This window comes from Puma concolor, chromosome B2, assembly GCF_028749965.1.
Source record: "Puma concolor isolate L17-30 chromosome B2, mPumCon1.1.hap2, whole genome shotgun sequence".
NCBI classification, from domain to species: domain Eukaryota; kingdom Metazoa; phylum Chordata; class Mammalia; order Carnivora; family Felidae; genus Puma; species Puma concolor.
In genome coordinates, this window is record NC_141671.1 from 126,270,409 (window position 1) to 126,296,803 (window position 26,395).

Consider the following 26,395-nt stretch of genomic DNA (forward strand, 5'->3'; position numbering starts at 1 on the left):
AGTTTTAGTTAGCGTCAGGTTCCAGGATATGTATGTGTGTGTGTGTGTGTGTGTGTGTGTGTGTGTGCGCGCGCGCGTATGTGTTTATATCTCCAGAAGAATGGTAGTCATCCCCAAACATGAATGAGATTAACTTTTCCAAAGAATCTTAGTGCAGTCAAGACAAACTTTTGACTTAGAAATTAAGAAATCTGTGATCTATGCAACATGTTTATAGGAAAAAAGAATATTTATTACAAAAAAAGATAACTGTTATATAACCAATAAGTTTATTTATGAAGAGTTTGTAAAAAACAAAAACTAAGCAAAAGAAAAAGTAAATGATAATTATATAAATGGTATATTGTCAGCTTTGCTTAAAACACCCACACAAACTCAGTCAGCAAAAAGCAAGAATATGCCCTACTCTGTTAATGGAGGTTACCTCTGAGTAATATTTTTTTCCTCTGCTTTAATGTATTTTTCAAGTTGTTGGATGGGCATATTTTACTTTTGTAAATGCTTATTGTACATTGTAAAGGTTTCAGAAAGTTAGCATCTTTTTTTTTTTTTTTAAATTTTAGAAAGAGAGAGCATGAGCAGGGGAGAGGGGCAGAAGGAGAGAGAATCTTTAAGTGTGCATGGAGCCCAACACAGGGCTCAATCCCATGACCCTGGGATCATGATCTGAGCCGAAATCAAGAGTTGGGATGCTCAACCAACTGAGCCACCCAGGTACCCACAGAATGTTAGCATCTTAAGAGAAAAAGCCTAGGCTTTTTTTTTTTTAAAGACTTTTAAAGATTTTTTTAAAGATTCTCTTAAGATTGAAAAAGTTCAAAGTCTCGCACATAGTAGCACTACATAGGTAACATTCACCAGTGAATGAGGTTAATCAACTTTATTGTAAGGGTATACACAAATTGTTAGGGTAATTAAAATGTGTTTGACCTACAAAGCGTGCACAGGTCCTGTTGATTCTGACGAATGACCTACTTGCTGTATTTAGAGTTTTCTTATTTTGGTGGTCATCTGCCAGTTACAAGTATATCAACCATTTCTTCTTTCCTTCACTCTTGACAAACAGAGAAGAAAAAAACTAAATCGTGTGTTGTTTCAATGCTTTCAAATCTTTAGCCTTGTCACCACTTATTTTTTTAGGCTTTAGGAAAGGAGGCGTGTATTTCCCCTTACTTCCTTCTTGAAATTGCAAGTCCTATGGAAGTTTATTTAAATTAATGAAGAATTTTCTATCGAATAAATCAACAGCTTTCCTTCTATGGTCCTCTTCACCTGGGCTAAAGGTAAAAATGCAACAAGAAGGGGCCGGTGTTTTCTGGTTAAAATTGACAAGTGCGAGACACATGAATGGCTGTCTACAAGTTTAGAAACAGGAAACAGGCTTGCTGCACTTGCCAAAGGGCATATAAACCGAGAACGTTGTCATGTAGGAAATCAAGATCAGAGGGTGAGTGCAAAGACCCAAAACAGTCTGTGGTCACAAGCAGTGACGCGAGGTTGTGTTTATATGAACCCGAGCCCTCTCATCCCAAAGCTGGTGACTAGAGTGTTTTCTTCACCCACAACGACTCTGTTGCCAAAGGGTACGGGGCTGTGAATTGTGGAAGCATGTCTGTCACTGTTAACGTATCAAACAGAGGTCTTGATATTATCTGCAGCTGATCAGTTGATTGGGTTTTACCTACAGGAAGAGCCTGGCCCCCGGGCTGCCACAGGCCAGCCATGCATGACGTGCACAAGAGTCCTTGTTACACCCGGTGGGAGTGATGCAGGCGAAAAACACACCTCATCCCATCGGCCCTCCATGGCAACAGGGCTGCTTGGCAGGCCAGATAAGGATGGGCCATCGTCAGGAAGAGGCTTATCCCATGACAAGAGGGTGTTTTTTAAAGGCAACACATCAGCAACAATGCCTCAGCAACACTGTTTGTTATTGTGGTAGGTAGGGATACAAAGAGTGGGCAAGGCTGCTAGCATAGCTTGCACGTGGAACAGAAGGTGCCTGTCCTGGAAGAAGGGAGAGTACTGAGGATCCATTCCAAGATCCCCTAGTGGATGCCTGAAACCACGGAGAGTACTGAAGCCCACACATAATGATGTTTTTCCTCTACACACATACCTATGACAAAGTTTAATTTATAAATTAGGCACCGGAAGAGATTAACAACAAACACCGACAGAGGCACCTGGGTGGCACGTTCGGTTAAGCATCCGACTTCAGCTCAGGTCATGATCTCGAGGTTCATGAGTTCAGGTCCTGCGTCGGGCTCTGTGCTGCCAGCTCAGAGCCTGGAGCCTGCTTCGGATTCTGTGTCTCCCTCTCTCTCTGTCCCTCCCCTACTGGTGCCCTGTGTCTCTCTCTCAAAAATAAAGCATTAAAAATTTTTTTAAAAACCACCAACAGTAAAATAGCAATTATGACATGCTATCATAAAATTTATGTAAATGTGGTCTCTCTCTCTCTCAAAATATTGTACAGTACTCACCCTTCTTCCTCACTGATGATGTGAGATGATAAAATGCCTATATGACGAGATGAAATGAGGTGAATGACGTGGGCACTGTGACGTCGTATTGACTAGTAGAGACCTTCTGAGCATACGTCAGGAGGATCATCTGTTTCCAGACCACAGTTGACTGCAGGCACCCGAAACCCTGGAAAGCGAACCTCGGATAAGGAGGAACTTAGATATAAATGTTCTCTGTTTCCTGGGGTGGGGGAAGCAGATAAACATATGCTGAGTCGGAGCCTCTATTCATCCAGAAGCTATTTATTAAATGAACAGTACATCTTCCTCCTGAACAGCTCAACACCTTGTAGAGAGAACTTCAAATCTCTGCCATTTGGGCTTGTGAGTTGTAAGTAGAAGAAATCAAGGAAGTAACAGAAACTCAGTGAGAGAGGAAGGAAATCATGGCACTGCGAATCCAGGCAAGGTGGGACCCCGCCCATCTGGACTCCCACAGCTTTCTTTTGGACTTTACCAGAGGCTGTTTGCGATCTTGTTGGCTTGTTTGCTTAGGTGTCTATTGAGGGCAGGATCACAGTCTCCTTTTCATTTTGGTATCCATAGTACCTGGCATAGAAGAGAAGCTCGATCAATATTTACCAGTTGCTGGTGGTGATGGTGACAGTTGTTGTGTAGGAAGCAGAATGGACAGAAGTACAGCTCACTGATGAGACATTCTCTTTCCTAGGCCTTAGGCAGTTGTGGAGGTCCCTGGGATGTGCCAGTCCAGATCCTGGAGGAGGCCCTCTAGCGAGTCTAGTCAAGAGTGGGACCTCTCGTGGTGTCCCCCCCAAGAGAGGCAGGAGAGCCTGTTGAGAACATGGGCTTTGAAGCCAGATAACCCAGATTAGAATCCTGGCTTTACTCCAAGCTGTGTGAATGTTGGCAACGTGGTTCCCTTCCCTGTGACTCTGTGAGGATGAAATTAGTTCATTACAATGGTGCCTAGTACCCCGGAAATGCTCTCTAAAGTTTAATTACCACTATTTCCAGTACTGCTGCCCCATTTAGGGAGAAGGAAAGTCCAGGTGATGAGAGTCCTTTGCCTCAGATTTTGAGTTTCACATTTAACTTTGCCCTCTTATTCCCTAGGAGCCCCTGCCCGGTTGGAAGATGAATCAGGTGGCTGAACTTTCACTTTAAAGCTATTATTTAGACCACTGCCAGTCTCGAACAGTGCTTCTCATTTCCTCACTTAACTTCCCCAAATGTATAGCTAAGCCACTTGATAAGAAAAGATAAATGGTTCAAACCTGGCACCAAAAGATAAATGGTGCCTGCATATGGGGCGGTTAGGTTGCCCTTGAATTATTATGATTTCATTTCCAGGTGTGAAAGCACCTTGCCAGGTGCTACAGTCGGGACTATGAAGAGTTGATAATAAAGGCTGAGAAGACCTAAAGGCAAGTTAGGGAAATGACATCAATATTAGGTAATTAAAGTTAATATACTTACCTAACCAGAGAGTGGTCAGGTTGTTCCCCCAGCACGCACCTGCACACACACACACATACACACACACTGTGAGCCCACAGAAAACTCAAGTGAATATGGGGATTTTGAAAAGGTTCTTTTTTTAATGTTAATCAATTTATTTAAAGAGACCCAGAGAGAGAGAGAGAGAGAGAGAGAGACGCAGTGTGAGCAGGAGGGGACAGAGGCAAAGGGAGAGAGAGGATCCCAAGCAGGCTCTACACTGTCAGCACAGAGCCCAGCATGGGGTTTGAACCCATGACCCATAAGATCACGACCTGTCAGCACAGATCCCAACACGGGGGTCCCATCTCAGGAACCATGAGATCATAACCCGAGGTGAGCCGCCCAGGTGCCCCAGTCAGTTCGCTCTTGAAGCCAATGATATAAGGTAATCCATAACTACAAACCAGCAGCAAAATATTGCCTGGGGCACTCTGCTTTATCCAGACCACCTTGAGGAGATTCTGTTAGAACAGAAAAAACAAAAAACAAAACAAAACAAAACAAAAACAAAACAAACAAACAAAAAAAAAAAAACAGGAAGAGGGAGAGAGAACCATTGAAATAGTTTCCAGGTAACTATATCCAAAATGTCGAAAATTTCCATTAAGAATTGTAAGTCATTACAACAGGTGACTTTCTTATCTAGGATTGTATTCCCATTGCATGGCTCCAGTATAATAAAGTAAGAGGAATCAGTTACCTTGTCTTTTAGCTATAAATATGCTGATGTGTGTGTGTGTGTGTGTGTGTGTTTATTTTTATATATGTATATACATATATATTTAAAGTGCAGCTCTAAAAATCATTTGAAAGTCACAAAACTATAAATAAAAGGAAGCAAAGATCTGTTATGTAATTTATTAAGAACAGGGATTCATTCAACTAAAAATTATTTCTTTTTGCTTGGTGCTTTTCAAAGACAACAACCCTACGTCTGCCATCAGGAATGGTTTGCATTATAACAGCCAGGAAGCACCCCCACCCCCCTCCACCCGCTCCCTGCCCTGCTTTAATAAACTCTGTTTATCTTAGAGCAGTTTTAGATTTACAGAACTATTGTAATTAGCACAGTAAGATTATAGAGAATTCCCATCTACACCACACCCAGGTTTCCCTATTGTTATCCTATTACGTAAGTATGGTACATTTGTCACAGCCAATGAACCAATATGGATACATTCTTTGCTCAGTTGTTCCCCAGTGTCCTTCTTCTGTACCAGGATCCCACCCAAGATAACCACACTGCATTTCGTATCCACGTCCACTTATGCTTCTTTTGGCTATGACAGGTTCTCAGGCTTTCCTTGTTTCTGACGACCTTCACAATTTGGAGGATTACTGGTCAGATGTGTCCTTGAATGTCCCTCAGTGGGGGGTATTTGATGTTTCTTTCTTGATCAGACTAGGTGAACGTACTTTTGCAAGAGTGCACACTGCAAATGGTCTTGCGCTGTCAGGAGGGTTTTTTAAATTTTTTTTAATGTTTATTTAAAGAGAAACAGAGCACGAGCAGGGGAGGGGCAGAGAGAGAGGAGACACAGAATCAGAAGCAGGCTCCAGGCTCTGAGCTGTCAGCCCAGACCCCTACCTACGTGGGGCTCGAACCCATGAACCTTGCAAGATCATGACCTGAGCCAATGTCGAATGCTTCACCGACTGAGCCACCCAGCTGCCCCAAGAGGTTCTTTTTAATGTCTAAAGTAAAACCTTGTGTATAATAATAATAATAATGATGATGATGATAAATTTAAAGAAAATAAATACCTTTTGTTAGAACAACGGCTGCCAAAGTGTGGTCCCTGATCAGCAATTATCAGCGTCACCTGGAACTTGTTAAAAATGCAAATTTTGGGCCTGGTGGTCACAGACCCACTGAATCAGAAACTCTGGGGGTGGGGCTCAGCAATCTGTGTTTCAACAAGTCTTCCAGGAGATTCTGATGCACCTGAAGTTTCAGAACCACTGTGTCTGAGGTTGTCTAACATGTTTGGCCTCAATGTATACAAAACGTTTCTCACTGGTCACCTGTTAACCATTGGCTGTCAGCCTTGCTGTGCTATATAAATACCTAGGACCAAACACCAGCCCCAGAGACTCTGATTTAATTTGTTTGGGGAGGGGTCAGTTATTAAAATGCTCCCAGGTCATTCTAAGCCTGGACAGGGTTGAGGGCTCCTGCCTCTGGCCCCCACCTGAGAGAAGCCCTCCCTCGTCTACTCACACTTTCCACGCCTCTCACACTCCCCTTCCTCCCACCTCAGACTTCGGAAGAATGCATCAATCGGTAGCCTGCTTTCTTAGAAAACATCAAACGGGATTTAATACTATAGAATTTCAGAGTCGTAATAGCCATAAAGGTCAACTAGTTCAGTGGTTTTAAAACCTTTTCTTCTTTTTTTTCAGCAGATCCCCTTCAAAGGAGATCTTTGTGGGAAAGCCCAGTGTAGAAAACGAGAAAAAGCAGAGCGGCTCTGATGGAAGGGTGAGGGGCTTGACGGTGCTTCTGGTCGCCCTGGCACAGCTGGGCCACCACTGACCTTGTTTGACATTCCCAGTCCGTGGCTGTCCACCTTCTCCTTTGTCACCTCCCCTGGTCAAAGCTTCTTTACTGCTAAGCCACTTTGATTTTCAGGACTGCTCAAAGCCTTCATTCTTCTTGCCTTTGAGCCGAAACCTGTCTCCTGACATGAGGTCTTTGCGTGGCAGTAGAGAGGACACCAACAGCCTTTCCCCTCTGAAACCTCTTCTCGTTTCACGCTCAGACCTGCTGCCCTGTGAACAGGGGGTTTCAGCTTGACTGTGCGTTAGCATTTTAAAACTTCTGACGTCCAAACTGCCTTCCAGATCAATAATTCAGTATCGCCTTGGGTGTGACTGGGGAGAGGGACTTTTTACACGGTCACAGGCAGAGTCAGGGGGCAGAGAGCAAGCTGAGAGCGAGCCAGAGCCACCTGCCCAGGTGAACATGGGTCTCTTCCACCTGCTTCCGAGCTGACATCGCGTTGAACCTTCCCACCGCCTTCTCTGCTTTCTCTGCAGAACGCTCCACTGCCCAGATCCCGACACGAGTCCTAACAACGCAATTTAGACGAGCTGGTTTTGTAGACCGGATGCAAAAGCTGCAAGGGCTGAGGTGGTAGAACACCGATTTCTTCCTTTCCTCCAGTAATGAAGATAAAAGGTAGCTATTATTTCCTAAGTCAACCATGTAAGCACCTCCCCACCTGTTTCCCCTTCCCCTGTCTAGGAAAGATCATACAAGCCCTCCTCGCCTTCTCTGGACGGATTTGGCTTTTGTCAAAGGGAGCAGCCTTTACCTTCACAGCTAGTGTCTTTGCCCTGCCCTGGTTGTATGATGGTTTTTGATGAATGACCCGGTTGTATGAGGGGTGGCTGGTATGATGGTTTTTGATGAATGACCCAAGCAACTCCACCCAAATGGCCCAGTTCTTTGGTGAGGATTCCTCTCTCCTCCTCTACCCCCTCCACCTGTTAGTCAGCAAACAATTGAGCTACGCAAAACACAGGCTGCCTGGGTTGTCAAGTTCACCCGTCTCCCAGGGGCTCCTCCCGAATCTTCTTAACCGGTATTTCCTGAATGAAGTTAAGATCATACAGGCCAGGAGCCAAGTAGTTCTGCGGGACAGGGTGGGGTAGAAAGCTTCGGTGAAGCTTTGAAGTATCTCGGCTACTCAAGAGCCAATGATAATTACTCGTCTCCATCAGGCTGAAGAACACATTTCGGTTATTTCTATTTCCTTTCATTAGCTTGCCCCCTCTTTATCAGATGACTCCTAGCCATGAAGTCCAAGGGAACACCAGAGGGATAATGTCTGCAGAGATTCTAAGACCAGGTAAACTCCACCAGCTGCTCCGGGCTGCAGAGCATGGCTGAGGCAAACACAATAATTGTACTGAGTTTCACCTTGAACTCACGTAGTCCGCCTTCAGTGGGAGCCTCAATCCCCCCTTATAATTATGTTATGTTTTCTTACTTAGCTTGCCCCTCTATGCTCCACAACAGTGTCTCAGAAACTTCTTCCAGAGCACCAGCTATCTCCTCTCTACCATGGGGATAATCACAGCATCTGCCTGGACAGGTTGTTTTGAGTATTAAATAAAATAATGGGCATAAGGTTATAAACACATGGCAGGTATCATATGCACCTAATAAATACTATTATTATTGTTATTATGTGGATGTGATATATTATGCACGCTATTATTATGTAACAAATAAAAACAAAATAACAAAATAATAACTCTTATTTTCTAGTCATCTCAGAGTCAGAAATTTAATGCCAATTATATGCACTATTGTGACAAGCACTGGAATTTTGAAAAAATTAGTAAGACATAGCCTTTGTCACAGGGCAAAAGAGGTACGGAATGCTTTAAAGTTGGCACAGCACTTTGACAAATACCCTCTGAAGATCCCAGCTCCCACCCTTTCTCTCATTTTCCCTCATCTCATGGCCTTTCCTTCCTTATTAAGATCAGGGAAAGTCAATGGAAGCCCTTCCGTATCCCTTTTAACTCAATATTTCTTCATATCATCAAGGTTCTTGTTTCCCTGTCCTCTTGTCACAGAAGACTATGGCCGCTCCACTCCGCGGCCCCGGCCATCCCCTCCTTCCTGTGGTGTCCTGGAAAGCATTCCCCTCAGCCTCTGCTGTAAGCTCTGAGCTTACACAGGTTTAAAACTGAGTCCTTGGTCTTGGGGTGCCTGGGTGGCTCGGTCGGTTAAGCGTCCGACTTTGGCTCAGGTCATGATCTCACTGTCCCTGAGTTCGAGCCCCACATCGGGCTCTGTGCTGACCGCTCAGAGCCTGGAGCCTGTTTCAGATTCTGTGTCTCCCTCTCTCTCTGCCCCTCCCCTGTTCATGCTCTGTCTCTCTCTGTCTCAAAAATAAATAAACGTTAAAAAAAAAATTTTTTTTAAACTGAGTCCTTGGTCTTGAAGACATGAGAACACAGTTGAGGTGACAGGATAAAAAAAAAGAAGAAGACCCCGCCCCCCCCGCCAAAAAAACAAAACAAAACAAAACCTACAAGATGGCTCATAACAAGTGCCATGAGTCATTCAGGGGGAAAAAAAAATGCCACAACCTTCAGCAGAAGAGAACCATTGAGCGCCAGTTGAAAAATATTCTTTTCCCAGTAGGAATAAAGTTAATTCCAAAAACCTTTGTAATCACACTATTATTATTTATCCTATTAATAACGGTCTAATACGTTACAGGTTTTATAATTTCACAAAAATTGTTTCCTTTAAGCTACTCACCTCAGTGATGAAGGTTAAAGAATGTTTTGCCCATTTTACAAATGAGGAAACTGAAGCTAAGAGAGGGGGGCGGATAGGAGAATTCCCAAGGAGGCAGCTAGCAAATGTTGGAGTCAGGACTTCAGGATGGGTCTCGGGAGTCCTCTCCCCTGCTTTTTCTCCTAGGACTTGAACATTCGTTAACTCACTACGCGCCACCATTATGGTGGGAACTTCGCGTGATGGTTTCTTACCTACCCTTTACAACCTGGGAGGTAGGTCTTACGACTTGCAGTTTGCAGATGAGGATGACCTCACCAGGAGGGGCTGGCAAGGGAGCGAGCCTGTAAAGTAACTTGCCCAAATCCCACCGTCAGGAAGCTACAGGTTTGGCACAGAAATCCAGGCTCACAAAACCGGAATTCCACATTCCTCACATGTTAAGGACTTTTGCTCGTGAGAGCAAAAGATAATACAAAAAAAATAAAGCGAAAGCTAACTTAAGAACAGGTGGCAGTGACAGCAGCTAAAACAGGACACAACCATGGTTGGCTAACTTGTCCATGCCGAGACTGAGCCACAGTGCAGAATGGAGAGGAGAAGGCTCTCCAAGGTAATGGTAAATGGTAAATACCCAGCTATGTTTATGAACATTTTTTTTTTAATTTTTTTAAGTAGCCCTCACACCCAGTGCAGAGTCTGACACGTTTGAACTCATGACCCTGAGACCAAGACCTGAGCTGAGGTCAAGTCAGACACTTAGACAACTGAGCCACCCAGGTGTCCCCTAGTTATTTTTGAAAGGAAAATGATTTAATTTGGTCATCCTTTGGTTTTCATTGCTCTCTCTGAGAACATGAGATCCCCTTTTGGGAGCTCGTCAGTGGCTAAGATTTATGGCAGTGATCTATATGTCCATTCAGACCTATTGCTTACCTCGATAGCCTCTAGCAAACGATTTGATGGCTTATGTTTTTCAAATAAATTCAATTCTTTGTATTACATCGGGCACATAGACATATTTTTAAAGTACCTTAATTTTTTTTTTTTTTTTGAAAGAGAGAGTGAGCAGGGGAGGAGCAGAGAGAGGGGGAGAGGGAGAGCTTGCAGAAGCAGGCTTCATGCTCGAGTCCAACACGGACTCGATCCCACAACCCTGGGATCATGACCTGCACCAAAATCAAGAGTCAGATACTTACCGACTAAGCCACCCAGGTGCCCCATAAAATACCTTAATTAACTTGAAGCTTAGGATGTTAGCAAAAATCTGCTTCAAAGAAAAACATCAAGGAAGACATTAGGAACAAATTTAAAGAATATGTGTCCTAACAGAATATATAAAAATAACATTACCTAATATAGTGTAAGAAAGTTTATGGCAGAGACTTGACGTGACAGCCTCTTTGGAGTTTTCAATTTGGAAATATTTCAGTGGGTTGGATCTCGAAATTCGAAAGCGTGACTGAATAATTTTCTACTAGGTATAGTGTACTTTTATGAGGATTTTGTCCTTTTTTTCTCCTTTTTGTGTTCAGAGTGACTTGGTTGATGACGGTGACTCAGAAGATAGACTCACTAGTTGTGGTTTGAAGGGCATCACTCCAGAATTCTAATCTCTTTTGTCATGGACCATCCTGGGGATTCCAAAGTGCCCTAAAGGAACTCCCCTTCCTCAATAACCACGGCTCCCAGCAAGAAGCGAGCAACTTCTGAGAGTGAAAATGGGACATTTTAGAAACATTAACTAATAGTAAAACCAAGTCAAGAAAACTCTCTCTGAAACCTATTTACCTTATAAGGAAAAGATGCATGGCAGACACACAAAAGCTTCATAAGAAGTAAACTGGATTAATTTTGTGAAAAGCTTATTGACCGAAGATTATTGTTGTAACTGCTTCCAGCAACAAAATATGTTAGAGAAGAAGGAAGAGAGGATAAGTTATAACCTACGTAGAACTGATTGCCCCACTTTTTCAGATCAGAGAAAGCAATCATTCCTAGGCTTTCCTGAATCAAATTCAAGTCTGATCAGCATTTGCAAACGCCTGCTTTGCGCCGTCCTGGGTTAACAGGCACTGGGGAGTAAGTAATGCAAGGTCTTTCCCTTCAAGGAGCTCACTGTCCAGTGGAGGGGCTCATATTCACAAACATTTTAATATTTGTTATCAGAGTTATCAGGTACTGCTACCTACTAAGTGCTTTGCTCTGTCCTCAGTCTGAAAAAAGGAGAGGACCGGGCCGTGCAAAGGCCTCACATATCACCTCACTATAGACTTCCATCTGTGGGTTTATATTTACTTTCCTTAATCTGTGCCAGAGAGAGACACATTCATTCATTAATGATACTGTAAGCACATTGCGTGCATCCCAGAAAATACGACATACTTCTATTCAACCCAGACACTTTTAACTCTTAAAAAGTAAGAGACTGATTGGAATCAAAGAGGAACCGACCTACAAATTAGAAGGGTGTGGTAGAAAAATCTCCAGAGGGCCAAAGTTAGAGTTAATGTGAGCCAAGGATTGCCCGACTGGGCCTTGGTGTCGATCAATACACTGTTTGCACAGACAGAAAGGGTATAGGGATTTGCGCAAATCGTTTTCTAAAAAGAGTATATCATACATAAAATACTTCAGCTTTCCAGATTCAAAATTCCCAAGTGGAAAAGGAATTAGGGACTTTTTCAAGGGAGTAAATGACTCAGCCTGACTATCTGACTTCATTCAGTGAGTGTTTAAACCAAACAAACAAACAAAACACACGCATATATACACACACACACACACAACTAGCTCAATTACGCAGTTGGGTAATACACTCAAAACACCCACAAAGGTCTTAAATTTGTAAATTATGTCAAGTAATGGCATGTAGACTTTCACTCTGGATTTTCTCTTTCCTTTAACTCCCCCCACAGTAATAAGCAGAGTGTCATTTCCTGCCCAAACATTCATATTTGGTGATATGCCTTTCGAATGAAAGAACAGACGAATGAATGACTCCCTCAAAGCTTCTATAGGCACAGATGTCCCTGGGTTGAAGAGTGTGAGGACTTGTGGATTTTTACCTTCTAAATTCTACATCAGAAAATTACAATGAGCCCCAAGTCAATGTTTTCTAAACTTGTCTGCTTATTATAAGAATCACCAGGAACCACTTGTCATAGGTGCTGATTTCCAGGCCTCTTTCCTGGAGACTCTGATTTTTTTTTTTTAAATTTTTTTTTCAACATTTATTTATTTTTGGGACAGAGAGAGACAGAGCATGAACGGGGGAGGGGCAGAGAGAGAGGGAGACACAGAATTGGAAACAGGCTCCAGGCTCTGAGCCATCAGCCCAGAGCCCGACGCGGGGCTCGAACTCACGGACCGTGAGATCGTGACCTGGCTGAAGTCGGACGTTTAACCGACTGCGCCACCCAGGCACCCCTGGAGACTCTGATTTAAGAGGACCTAAATCTCCATTGTCAACAAGTAGCTCCTGGTGATTCTTGTTATTGAGCAAGTGTAGAGAATACCGAACCAATGGATTCACACTGCTCTGTTTATAACATTCATTTGTTTGAGGGTGTTAGTTTGTTTTTGCTTTTTTATCACAGACATTCCAATGGTCCTTTTCTTAGTCCCCACTCCCGCTTCCCTACATTTTCCACTCCTGGAGTTTCATCTATTCCCTTCAAGTGCGGCCACGTAGCCCTGTCCCAATCCATATCCCTAGCCTGGATATCTAGTCCTCCCAGTTTATAGTCATCATTGATAATACTTCATGAGAATCCCAATGGTTAGAGCAACACATATGCGTTTCAAGAACTTTTAGAACCCTTTGAGAGATCAAATAGTTTTTTATCATTTAATGAACTTCAGGAAAAAATGGGGGAAAAAAAGCCCAAAACTTGAGGAACTGAAAATGTCTGAGGCCTGAAGTCAGGAAATACACCAAAGGAACAAAGACCCAAATCTCTTGTTCATTCTTCCTTCAGACTCACTTATAATTTATTTGCACATTCTTACTTCAAAGAAGGTCATTTTCTGCTTTGACCAAAGTTTTCAGAGAGTGGAGATGATATTCATGTATTTGTATCATAACTGGCTCGCCTATGGGCGTGTGTCACCCCCATTAATGTGGGGAGGGTATTCCCACATTAATGGATAGAAATACCTATCCATTCATTTCTCATTTAGTCAGTAATTTACAGAGTTCAAATGCCTACGCCATGCCATGTGCTATTCTTTGAGCTGGTATACAAAGACTGGTAAGAGATATTCTTCATCCTTAACTAACTCACAATTAATTGCAAAATAGACACACAAGCAAGTAACTGTGCTACAATATGACCGTTATATTAAGGTGAGGTGTAAGGTGCTATGAGGACATAGAAAACTGTATTGTGGGTATGGGGAAGGGTCACCTTTAGAGGGGAGATGATCAATTTCTTTTGTAGTTAGCTATTGCTAAGCCTATTTTAAAATTGTATACATAATATAATAATGTTACAAAGAACTTTTTTCTATCACTTTGTGCATTAACGATTTTCTTTTCCCTACCTTCACATCCAGTCTTTATCCATATGTAAATATATATGCATATCATGTACATATAAGTAAATATATGTACACATATATATTACCCACAAGTAAATATATGTATATATTATGTATATATAACATTTCATTTGTTTGAGAGTGTTTGCTTTTGCTTTTTTATCACAGGCATTTCAATGGTCCATTTTTTGTCTCCACTCCTGCTTCCCTACATTTTCCACTCCTGAAGTTTCATCTACTCCCTTAAAGGGTGGCCATGCAGCCCTGTCCCGATCCATATCCATATATATACATAATATGTATATATAAGAATATATAACAATATATGACATATATATGAATAATAACATATATAAGTAAAAATTCTATAAAATACATATATTAGAATATATAATTAGATATTCTATATATCTATATATAATATATAATTCTATATATTATATAGAATATATAATTAGAAAGTCAAAATCATAGCATCTACAGCTGTGTTCCAAAAGTTTGCACACATTTGGCTTTTGAAACTTGAAATATGTTTTCCTATAAAAAGAAAGTTATGAAAGGTTGTTAGCTTTCCCAGGATAGTCTATTTAATACATACCCCTCTTGCTATACTATGGTCACACAGTGATAGAGTAATTGTGTAGTAGTTAGAAAAAAATACTGTTTTTCCAGCAAATTTCTTTAGCAAAAAAAGAAAACAAATTGATTTTTAAGTATTTTTAAAACGTATTTCAAGTGCTCATCCTGGAGGGGGGCTGATAGCTCCTAGCCAGGTAAGGAAGAGATGTCAGCCTGCTGCCAGTGGGATGGGCAATTCTGCTTCCTTTCAAAAACATTACGCATAGAAGGTAGGAGTGTTGCAGCCCAGGGCTACTAGGAGAGAATGGGAGAACAGCGTGGTTTTTCTAATTCAGAAATGGATACTCTCTCTGTGACGGGGGCAAAGCTGAGCAAATATGGATTGGGGTCAGCCAATGGCTAATTGGGAAAACTAGCATCCCGGAAAGTTACGCCACGTGTTTGGCAAAGTGGGGAGAGAGAAAGAAAAGCAAGGGATGGGGTCCACATTCCAGATGGCTTTTTGGCACAAGAAGCTGTCTGCTCTGTCGCCTAAGACTTGACATGTATAGACAGAAGAAGTAGAATGACTGAATGCAAGGTGTTCCCCATAGTCTGGATCCTGGACCTTGGATCCCAGAATCTACTGGTTTTGGAAAACAGTAGCCCAGCAGTGAATTGGCTGGGCGTAATCGTCATTGCTGTGGGGGTTCCCAGGTGTCAGAAGAATGGTGTCCATGGACACTGAGGGGACATCAGTGTTCCTATATCAGAGTTAAGTATATCTTAAGGAACTTCAATTGTGCTCTGGGATAATTGTAAATGTGATGTTTCCAACACAGGGAATGCCTCTATATATGTGGTTTGGGTTATTTTTCTGAGCTATATAGAAGCTCAAAGCTTTAAGATTGTTAAATTAAAAGGCATCTCTTTATTACAAAAATTTCCTACTATCCCAGTGCAACCATGAATCAAATATGTGTGTGTGTATGTATATAAAAGCATATATAATAATCCATTTGGCTAGCACATAGAGTACATGAAGAATGAAGGTGGAAAGTTAGGTTGGGATTATATTGTGGATACACATGATGGTTTAGTAGAGTAGCTTGTAAGCTGACTTGGTAAGCGATAAGAGGGACTTCAAATTAGGCTTTTGTAAAAATCATAATACCAAGTCATGAACATGGACAAAAATCCAAATAGTATTCTTTTTTATTAACCATTCATAAAGTTTTCTATACAATCACAGTTTTTTGAGCAGAGGCTTGAGGCATTTCTGAAAGATTGCTTTAGAGGCAACGTGAAGGCTGGATTCCAGAGGAAAAGGAAGGACCGAGATTAAGGGCAGAGATCTTGCAATGGGAGAACTGACAGGACTCGGTGGCAGATTGCTGGGAGGGGCCAGGGAGCATGAGCAGAGCTGACTCCCAGGATGCAAGTCGATGTTAATGGGGGACTATGCTTTTATTGACTGAAATATGGAATTATAAAGAGGGAAGTTTATAGATTTATTTTTGAATTGTGGTAAATTTGGGGTTACCGGTAAAACCCTTATTTGGAAATATACAGGCCAACTTTCCAGACCAACAACCTACAGTTCTGAAGGAGGCTGAGGACAACAATGCAGGTTTCCAGCTCATTCACCTGGAGATCCCAGTTGAAATCTCTGGGATGAGTTGTGTAGAGTCTGAAAAGACTAGTTTCCAGTAAACAAGTAAGAAATTGAGTAAAGGAAGAAGAACCAGAGAAAGAGACAAAGAAGGATGATCAGAGGTCTAGGGAAAAAAACCAGTATATTACTATATTCTCCCAGAAACCAATAATGAAGAGAATTTCAAGGAGGGTTTATCAAATGCTACGGAAATGCCAAGGCCACAGGGTTTGGTAATTGACAAACTTTGACAAGCTTTGAAACAAACTTTGAAATAGCAATTTCAGTAGATCCATGAACTAGAAACCAGAAGGGGTTGGAAAGGGCATAGGAAGTACAAAGTTCAAAGTGGTTTGGCAGTGAAGACAGCCATTTCATTTATTCATTCCTTTATTCATTCATGCATTCATGCATCCAACAGATAAATAAATTGGGCCTGTGCACAAGGCACTGTGCTAGACATTTGGAACAGATCCTAGACTTCATTCTACTGAAAAATACTGATATGTATGAGTTAGAATAATAAAATACTATTATAATAAGTGCAATTAAGAAAATAATTAAGTATGAGAGCAGCGTCTGGGTGGCTCAGTCAGTTGAACATCCAAGTCTTGATTTCAGCTCAGGACATGATCTCACAGTCCTGAGATTGAGCTCTGAGCTGGGCTCCGTGCTGGATGTGGGGCCTGCTTGAGATTCTTTCTCCCCCATCCCTCCCCCGCTCATGCTCTCTCTCTCTCTCTCTCTCTCTCTCTCTCTCTCTCTCTCTCTTTCAAAAAAAAGAATTAAGGATGAGAGAGTGAGGTCAGTGCTGGGTGTGGGGGAGAAACTCCCATAGACAGGATGATCAGGGCAGGAACTGAGGGAAGAGGGTTTGTTTTGTTTGAATAGGAGATGGCCCATTTGTAGGCTAGTGGGAAAAGTCAAAATAGGAAAATAAAAAAACGTGGAAGATAGAGGAGGAATAATTTATGGAGCAAAGTACAGGAAAAATGGGATTGTATTTGATCCAAGGCACCAGGGTTGACGTGAACCTTGGAAAGGACCAGGGATACTTCTTCCTTGAAACAGGATCGAGGAAAAAGAAGGGGCATAAAGAATCTTCTCTGGAAGGGCACCTGGGTGACTCAGTTGATTAATGGTCTGACTTCGGCTCAGGTCATGATCTCAGTTTACGAGTTCGAGCCCCGCGTCGTCGGGTTCTGTGCTGACAGCTCAGAGCCTGGAGCCTGCTTTGGATTCTGTGTCTTCCTTTCGTTCTCTGCTCCTCCCCTGCTCATGTTCTCTCTCTCTCTCTCTCTCTCTCTCTCTCTCTCTCTCTCTCTCAAAAATAAATAAACATTAACAAGAAAAGAAGAAGAAGAATTTTCTCCAGAAGGAAGGAAGAAGAAGGAGACTGAAGGGTCCCACATGAAGAGAAGTGCATCTCAGTAAGATGGACCATAGGATCATTTGCCAAGACAGAGAGGTCGTCTTTTGGTGTGGTGACCTCCTCTGAGTTGCCATTTCAGGACAGGCACTGTGCTGCGTGCAAGGTGGAGCGATGCGTCATTCCTGTCTTCACCGAGCTTGGAAGCATTTTGAAGAATAGAGATTTGAGGACATATTACTGCGACCAACTATAGTACATGCTCTGATAGAAAGAGGCACTAGGTAGAGTGGGGCCATGGTAGAAGGAGGGATCAGGACTGCTGGAGGAGGGGAGGAAAGGGGCTCAGGAACTGGTGAGCTGAATCTCAAAAGATATCAAGTAAGTGGGAAGTAACCTGGGTGGGGAAAGTGGAGCACCAAGTCCAGAGGCATGCACTAGCATGGTGGGTTATAGGAAGGAGGGCAAGCTTGAATGGATAGAATTCAAGGTTCAAAAAGTGGAATGAGGGCAGGAGAAGGAGGTGGCATACCTGAGCAGGAAGGTGGGTGAGGCGGGCAGAGGCCAGGCCGCAGACAGCCCTCTTTTGTATATAAGGATGTTGGACTTTCCTCCTATAGACGATGGGAGTTATTGAAGAGTTTTTTTAAAAAAGCAATGACAAGGTTAGATATCATGCCGGAGGCCTTGTGGAAGAATGACTGGAAGAATTCCAGATGAGAGGCAAGAAAACTGAGAGTCGGAATTTGGGACACAGCTACGGGGATAGAGAGAGGCAAATGAAAAAGAGAGGCTACCTTAGTACATTTGACAGGGTTCAGCCATTGTCTGAATGTGTGAGTGAGGAAAGAAAAGTCCAGAAGATGCGCGGGGTCCTGGCAAGGGTGCCAATCCCTGGGACAGGAAGCAAATGTGGGAGAGCAGGCTTGGGGGTTAAGGCAACAACGTTTGAAAGCGGTTAGGAGGAATGAAATAAGCGATCAAATAAAAATAGTTACCAAGTTGCATGAGGGTCAAGTGGAAGCCAGTAGCGTGAATTAGTAGCAAAACCTGTAGTAAAGCAGAGTGTCCCAGCAAAACTCAAGACAGGAGCAGGGAAAACAGGCTCGCCAGCTCTCTGGAGGGAAGTGGGGGGAACGTGAGGAAGAGGAAGACAGAAGGTCAAGCAGAAAGAGAGCGCTCAGGTACTTCAGTAAGGGTTCCAACAAGGTGCCTGAGCTTGAGCTCTGTGCTGGGCTGTCCATGCGAAGCCAAAGTCAGAGAGGGACCCAGTGAGTGAGCCAGGAGGTCCAGAATGGAAGGGGAAGGTGCTCTGGGGCCACAAAGCAGTTCAAGGGGAGATGAAGGCATAAGTGGCTGTGGTCACAGGGAGAATTTCGGCATTTCGGATAATAAAGACGGAGCGCCTCGGGTTGACCTTAAAGCTAAGGTGCGGCCATGTTCAGCGGCAGCTTACCTGCGGGGACACTGATGTGATGGCAGTTCTAGGAGGACTGATGTTGCTGTGAAGTCAACTGTGACTCATGGCAGGCGAAGACAGAGGGCACAATCAGGAAATCAGGAAGGTTGAGAAGGGTCACGAAAGCCCTTACGGAGGCTTACAAGGCCCAGGCCGCTGTGCGTCTCCCTCCTGCTCCCCATACCGCTCAGACTGCACCCCGCCACTCCAGCACAGCTGGCCTTCTTTCAGTTCCTTGAATGCTCTTGGACTCTGTTTCACCTCAGGGCCCTCACAAATACAATTTCCTCTTCTTAGAATTTCTAACCCCCTCCAGCTTCAACTCTCCCTTCCTCACTCCAACCAGATTTCACTGTGAATGTCACTTCCCTAGAGAGACTTTCCCCAAATCCTCAGGCTGCATTAGAATCTTCTGCTAGACTTCCCCATATTACCTCGTATTTCTTAGCATTTACCACAATCATAACCAACTCCTTTTGAAATGATTTGCTTACAGCCAATCTCTCCCAATGGATAAGCTTTCTGAGGGCAAACCCTATCTGTTTTGTCTACTGAGACAACTCTCTGTCCCTAATAGACTCCCCATTTCTGTATTTTTACTTAGCCTTGGTCCAAAGGACTGGATGTGGTACAGTGCAAGGGTACAGAGTATTTCTTTTTTTTTTTTTTTAATTTTTTTTATATGTTTTTATTTATTTTTGAGACAAAGAGAGACAGAGCATGAGCGGGAAGAGGGGCAGAGAGAGAGGGAGACACAGAATCTGAAGCAGGCTCCAGGCTCTGAGCTGCCAGCACAAAGCCCGACGGGGGGCTCGAACTCACGGACCGCGAGATCACGACCTGAGCCGAAGTTGGACACTTAACCGACTGAGCCACCCAGGCATCCCTGTACGGAGTATTTCTATACAAAATACCAAAACAGGGGTGCCTGGGTGGCGCAGTCGGTTAAGCGTCCGACTTCAGCCAGGTCACGATCTCGCGGTCCGGGAGTTCGAGCCCCGCGTCAGGCTCTGGGCTGATGGCTCGGAGCCTGGAGCCTGTTTCCGATTCTGTGTCTCCCTCTCTCTCTGCCCCTCCCCCGTTCATGCTCTGTCTCTCTCTGTCCCAAAAATAAATAAACGTTGAAAAAAAAAATACCAAAACAATATTACATTGCATAAAATTAAAATATTAGACAAAATGTCTAAATGAATGCGAAGGTGAACTGTTCATTGGCTCGAGAAAGAGTTAACATCTCCTGAATTAAGACACTAGAGTGTATAAAAATATAAGAAGCTTTCACCCAAACAACTAGCTCTCAGTCTGTCACAGAGTACCCCACTGCCAAATCAATCTTCTTTAAACAGCATGTTTATCCCAGAATTTCCCTGCTGAAAGTTTTCTGACTCTCCCCTTTCCCTTTCTGAGCAAAGCTAAAGTCCTTTGGTGGCTTGCAGTGACCTCTGTCCTGTTTCCAAGCCCAGTCTTTTTACTCAAGGCAGGCGAGTTTTCTCACTCCCTAGCTAATTTGCTGTTCTCATTTCGCACCTCAGTGACCCGGCCCACATAACTTCCCTCTCCTGGAAGGCCCTTGTCTTTCTCCAGAACCCATCTGACATTGTCCCTGTCATTTAAGACCCTTCTCCACTCTCAGTTCCTCCATGGACCTTCAAGTTCTGGCCATTTCTCACCTTGTTAACATACAAATTCCTACAGCATTTGATAAATGTAACATAAAATAGTACTTAATTGTCTATTGTCCTGGATTGCTCAGTGTAGATTCTTAGGACTTACTCATATCTCAGCATCTCCTAACAGATAATAACTTTCTCATCTAACCAAAGGGAACCAAAGCTTAAAATAACCTAAATTACCTTTGAATTCCCCCAGACCGTGATGCTGGTTAGGTTATCTATTTACTGAATGTCCAAACATTCATAGAAATCATTTTGCCTCAAAAACTTATTTTCAAATTTAAAATGTTTTAGAAAACGTATTTTAGCCACACATTTTTTGTTTCCCGCCTGCCCCCCCCCACCCCGCCCCCTCCAGTCTCATGTAAGCAAATAGTTATGGGGCATTTGCAGTTGGTTTATGAACAATCTCTTTCTAGAACACAAAATCAACACTTTAGTGCCATCTGTCTCCGGTCACTTACTAAAGTCATACGTTATTTATGAGTGAGGCTGGGGTGGGGTTAGGAATTCCTGGTATTCCGTGTATTTTTCTAACTGATTCCACAGGCTCTCATAAGATATTAAGAAATTGCTACGAAGCATGTTTACAGAATTCAGGACTTTTTCTATGACTGTTTTTCGCTTCATTAAACATCTCTTTCCAATGATTTTCTTGGCTGTATATTTCATAGAAATTGGGCAAACTCTGTCCTTTGGCCACTGAAGACGTATTCCTTAAAAAAACTCTAATTCCTTCCATTCAAAACCTTCAAGTATTCAATCAATAAGAAAGAAAACTGAAAATAAGTTTACATCACAAATGCTAAGTAGTTATGTGTCTGTATGAAGTCATAATAGTCATGACTATCATTACATTAATAAAAGTAGTATTGTTACCTGTTATGTTCTATTAATAAAATATTACGTATGTTAAGATGTGACATATCTGTTACTCTACTGGAAACAATGCAAAGGCACAGAATCATTAATTGATTGGAAGGATTCCTTAAAGAATTTGGAGAATTTGAGATTGTTTTGCTTAACTGTGACACTAATGCTCCAAGCTTATGAATACAGTTTTTCATAACCATAAAGATATACAGTGCATATATCTTTTTTTTTTTTTATCCTTTGAGAAAAGATAACATTTCTAGGTTCGGTGTTCCTCTCGCAAATTAAAAAGAAAAAGAAAAAAAGTGGTAGTGGTAATTCTGGAATATCCAGGAAATCTGATCTCACTAATGAGGAAACTACCAAATATGGGCACAGCCAGTGAGATAATTTTCCAGTGCAAATTCTCTGAGGTATATTGAGTTGGGAATACCCTTATTAAAAATTCCTTTTCCACATTGAATTTAAAATGATCTGCTCAATTATTAGAACATAGCTGATGGGGAAAACAATAGTCATGATGTGGGGAATCACCCAAAGTTTTCTATAGACTCATAGGATCCAAGTAATCAGAGGCACTAATTTCAGGAGACCTGGTTCAAGTGACATTTCCTTCTGATCCATAACGGGCATCTTTCTGTTTCACATTGCCTATGCGCAGTCCACAGATGAGGCCAGGGTCATCACCCACACAGAAAATAGATAAAAATATGTATGCCACCCCCACCTGCATCTGAAAATGAATCTACATCAAGACATATAGTCTGAACTCACACTGTCTGCTGTATGAATTAGGGCAGAACTCTGGTTTGAGCGATTAGTAAATGTGAAATACAAAGACAAAAAGAACTATTTCCATTTCCATATGAATCAGATTGCTATCTGTCATAACTGAGTGGCATAAAAGAATTGCAAATCCTCAGGGCCCCATTTGCTCCCAGAGAGAATGTCCCCTACCCTGCAGTCCCCATGGCCAGCCACGCTTAATTTATCTAGAGAGTCTAGAGAGCCTTAGGTGAAAATTTCCAGGGTGGTGATTAAGAACGAGCGCTGGAACCAAACTGTGCCGCCACTTAAAGAAAGGGTGGCCTTGGGGATGTTACCCTTTCCAATGCCTCAGTTTCCTTATCTGTGTAATGGGGATAATAATAGTGCCTACTTTATTAAGTGATCGTGATGGTGAACTAGATTACTGCTTATAAAACACTAGAACATTACCGAGCACATGGTAAGTGCTGTGAGGGTCAGCTCCAACATTTCCTGTCTATGTAGACTTGCCTATAACATTGAACTTGATCCTCAGGTTTCTAATCTGCAGAGTGGCTCCAAAAACATCTACCTTTAAAGTTTACTTGGAGGTATAGGGATACTATCTATAGTGGACCCATCACAGTGACGGCCACACGGCAAGCCCTTAAAACATAGAAACTGAATGGAAGGGCCAAAGACTGTGGACACCGGGCCTCTGGAGCATATGATCTTTCTAATTAAGAGTCTACCATTCGGGCTCCATGGAAAATGAGGAAACTGGCAAAACTTTTCAGTGCGTTTGATCAAAAGCAAAGACCATTTCAGTGTGTGCTACGGATTGAATGTTTGTGTCCCCACCAAATTCACGCGGTGACCCTAATCCCCCATGGGGTGGTATTTGGAGGTGGGGCCTGTGGGATGGGATTAGGTTATGAAGGGGGAGCTCCCATGAATGGGATTAGTACCCTTATAAGAGACATCCCAGAGAGCTCTCTCGCCTTCTCCCCCCACCTGAGAACACAGTAAAAGATGGCCATCTACGAGCGGGGGAATCAAGCTCTCACTTGGGTGCGGACACCCAATCTGCCAGCAGCTTTATCTTGGACTTTCCAGCCTCGAGAAACGTAAGAAATAAACTCCTGTTGTTTGCAAGTGACCCAGCCCATGGTACCTTTGTGAAAGCGGCCTGAATGGGCTAGGACAGTGTGTTTGATCAGAAGGGAAGACTCCATAAAGCTGTCCAAGAATGAGTAGGGAACAACTGCCTTCTCCTCCAGCTCATCCTCCTTTCCTCCACCTGGGCCCTTGACCGCCACCTGCAGGCTCAGCCCCACCCTAGGATCTGGGATAACCACCAGCTTAGTCAGTGTGCAGGTGACTCAACCTCAAGTCAGCCCCACTCAAGGACCTGCTGGCGCCACATGCCCTACATTCAGAAGCCGGGTGCCTGCCTTACGCCTCATGCATTCACTCACCAGATACTTTTTTGAGTATCTCCTGCGTGCTGAGCAGAGGGGCTCCTGAAGACAATACAGCAGTGGGCAAGACAGACATGCAGTTCCTAGGAGCAAGGTTCCCCCTACACCCAAACACCAAAATACTCGACTTCCTCCTAAGTCCCAGACTTGCTCCGACACCTACTCCTGCCGGCGTCTCGTGCCAATGCTGTAACTACGTGGGTCTCCACATGCGCCTGTTCCCAGGCTCGCCCTGTTGGACCTCACTGACGCTGACCTTCCAAATGCCTGCCCCCACTCTCTCAGCGGTGGTTCGCAGGCCCCATGCCCTCCACGCCTGACTGGAGCCTCCTCTGTCACAGAGCATCCCTTTGGGTGCTTTAGTGACAATCCCTCATTCTTTAACCGTGACAGGCCTCACCAGCTTGCGTGGAAACAAGCCCAAGCTAATCACATCAATGGAAACTATAAAAGGAACTCTGGCTTTGTTCATTCACCTTTTTTGATCATGGGATAGTCCTTATGTTTTGTGACTCATGCTGAAATGCTTCGAGTGTGCTCTTCCTTGGGCAGTTTCCCCTGATTCACCGGCCACATGCTTTTTCCCCTGGGGGGTAAGCAGTTCACTGGATCACCTTCCAGATTTGCTGAAATATTTATCAGAGGTTGGAGAAGTTACCTGGGAAAGGTCAAATGGAGGTGTGACACGAACAAGTTTTCTATCAAGTGAAGGCATTAAAAAAGGAAGAGAAATAATTGAATAGAGAGCAAATAATTGAATAGAGAGCAGTCCTCTGATATTGTTGCTAGGGCACATTCAGATCACATGAAAATGTACATCTTGTTCCCTGAAAGCAAATGCAGCTGAAAAGACAGTTCATTTCCCCAGGATTTTCTCAGGTTGATTTTCTTTTTTTTTTTATTTAAAAAAAAAATTTTTTTTTCAACGTTTACTTATTTTTGGGACAGAGAGACACAGAGCATGAACGGGGGAGGGGCAGAGAGAGAGGGAGACATAGAATCGGAAACAGGGTCCAGGCTCTGAGCCATCAGCCCAGAGCCTGACGCGGGGCTCGAACTCCCGGACCGCGAGATCGTGACCTGGCTGAAGTCGGACGCTTAACCAACTGCGCCACCCAGGCGCCCCTCTCAGGTTGATTTTCAAGGAGGACCAGGATTTTCTTTTTTTTAAATATTTGTTTATTTTTGAGACAGAGAGAGAGCACGAACGGGGGAGGGTCTGAGAAAGGGAGACACAGAATCCGAAACAGGCTCCAGGCTCTGAGCTGTCAGCACAGGGCCCGACGCGGGGCTCAAACTCACGGACCGCGAGATCATGACCTGAGCCGAAGTCAGCCCCTTAACCAACTGAGCCACCTAGGCGCCCCAAGGACCAGGATTTTCAAGGTAGCCCTCAATGGGGTATAACTTTACTAACAAAAAGATCCTGACTTAACAATACCTAGCATGACAATGCTACCATTCCAGATGAAGAAGCACGCTCTGATGTGCAAATAGTATTTTAACTTTTTTATAGTCACCATTATTTAATTTGCTTCACAAATGCTAATTTAAGCATTGTGGTTAGTATCACAGACTGTAGAGACAAGCCAATCTCTAAGAAAGGTTTTGTGAATTTCTAGATCTGTGACCTTAACCCTCAGTTATTTTATCGGTAAAATGGGATAATGATGCCTATTTCTGAAGAACTTAAATGTGAGAAATCAAATAGAACATTTAGCTCAATACTGAGCATACAGTGAGTGTGCTATAAGGGTATATAAAATACACGGATATGGGGCCCTGAGTGTAAGAAGATGATAAGCCAGACTCTCCATTTGATGGACAACAAAGCAATCTTTTTTTTTTAAGTTTATTTATTTATTTTGAGAGAGAGAGAGAGAGAGAGAGAGAGAGAGAGAGAACCAGCAGGGAAAGGGACGAGAGACAGAATCTCAAGCAGGCTTTGCACTGTCAGCATGGAGCCTGATGTGGGGCTCGAACTCACAAACCGTGAGATCATGAACTGAGATTCTCACTTCTTTTATTTCAGAGTGAGAAAAAACTTCCTAAAGACGATTAAAAACCCAGAAGCCATAAAACAGTTTTTAAAAATTCTGCTTGAGGGGCACCTGGGTGGCTCAGTCGGCTAAGCGTCCGACTTCTGATTTCGGCTCAGGTCATGATCTCATGGTCACGAAATCAAGCCCCACCCAGGGCTCTGCGTTGACCCTGGAGTCTGCTTGGGATTCTCTCTCCCCCTCTCTCTCTCTGCCCCTGCCCCACTCATGTTCTCTATCAAAATAAAACACTTTTTAAAAATGAAAATACAAATAAAAAAAATAATAAAGTAGATCACATGTGCTGATATGGCACAACTCCAAGACATTTGCAGTGAAAAAATATGTAAGCCTGAGGAAAGAGGCTTCAAGTGAAGTAACTTGCTGAAAATAGCCTTGCTGTTGAGTAAGGTCCTTGGTGGTAGAACTCAGCTCTTTCCAAGTATAAAACCCTGCTTGAATGGATACTGGGCCCTGCTGTTCTCCTACTGTGGAAAAGTCATGGCGCGCTGGTAAGATGGGAAGGGTCAACAGACTGCACATCTTCTGTGCCTCTCTGGACCCACTGTTTCTTTTTTTTTTTTTTTTTTTTAATTTTTTTTTCAACGTTTATTTATTTTTGGGACAGAGAGAGACAGAGCATGAACGGGGGAGGGGCAGAGAGAGAGGGAGACACAGAATCGGAAACAGGCTCCAGGCTCCGAGCCATCAGCCCAGAGCCTGACGCGGGGCTCGAACTCACGGACCG

General features: G+C 43.2%; 2 long non-coding RNA genes across 4 annotated transcripts in view; one reads left to right on the forward strand and one right to left on the reverse strand.

The window, feature by feature from the left end:
• The window catches only part of LOC147581241 (uncharacterized), a 33,383-nt gene extending 22,171 nt beyond the window's left edge, over window positions 1–11,212 (forward strand). Inside the window, exons 2-4 of one of the 2 annotated variants that reach the window (XR_015251573.1) lie at window positions 6,396–6,471; window positions 7,029–7,170; window positions 10,788–11,212. This is a non-coding gene — a long non-coding RNA (uncharacterized LOC147581241). Of the gene's footprint in view, window positions 1–6,365; window positions 6,472–7,028; window positions 7,171–10,787 lie in introns of those variants that run through there. The other variant, XR_015251572.1, reaches the window with a different exon arrangement.
• Window positions 1–26,395, reverse strand: part of LOC147581240 (uncharacterized) — a 66,377-nt gene that overhangs the window by 29,998 nt on the left and 9,984 nt on the right. The window contains exons 1-2 of one of the 2 annotated variants that reach the window (XR_015251570.1): window positions 5,754–7,341; window positions 2,487–3,077 (exon numbers count right to left, since the gene is read on the reverse strand). This is a non-coding gene — a long non-coding RNA (uncharacterized LOC147581240). Of the gene's footprint in view, window positions 1–2,486; window positions 3,078–5,753; window positions 7,342–26,395 lie in introns of those variants that run through there. The other variant, XR_015251571.1, reaches the window with a different exon arrangement.